We start from the raw sequence: 554 nt of genomic DNA on the forward strand, positions 1-554 counted from the left end.
GTTGATAAGAATGTTGTTTGTTGTTCCAGTGGTGAGGATAGTGTTTTCTTTACATTGAGATGCAATCCATACAGAAGGCCGTGGTCTTTGATCTTCATCAGTAAGATGAAGATATCATGAAGCTCTGTTTTTTCAGATGTCTACATCATAGAGCTCTGTTTCCCAAGATTGTGCATACGTCACAATCTACCTTATCCCATTTACCCATGTATACCTACCAAAGTCTTTCCCTATCATTTCTATCCCACTACCCCTCTCCTGCTTCTTGCGTGTTGCCCTCCCCTCCTATTTTATTGCACTACGAGTTATCATACATGTATCCTCTAATCTGTGACTGACTGTCCCCTCCCTCCCACCCCCGGAAACCCTCAAAGAATTATTCTTTTAGTATAGAACTCTTTTCTTAAGTGTTTACAATAATAGTTTTATGCAATATTTGTCCTCTTGTGCCTGACTAATTTCATTCAACATTATATCCTCAAGGTTCATCCATTTTATGAGGTGTTTTGCAGTTTCATCGTTATTTTTCAAGGTATCATAGTATTCCACTGTGC

This window comes from Chrysochloris asiatica, unplaced genomic scaffold (assembly GCF_000296735.1).
Source record: "Chrysochloris asiatica unplaced genomic scaffold, ChrAsi1.0 scaffold00011, whole genome shotgun sequence".
NCBI classification, from domain to species: Eukaryota; Metazoa; Chordata; class Mammalia; order Afrosoricida; family Chrysochloridae; genus Chrysochloris; species Chrysochloris asiatica.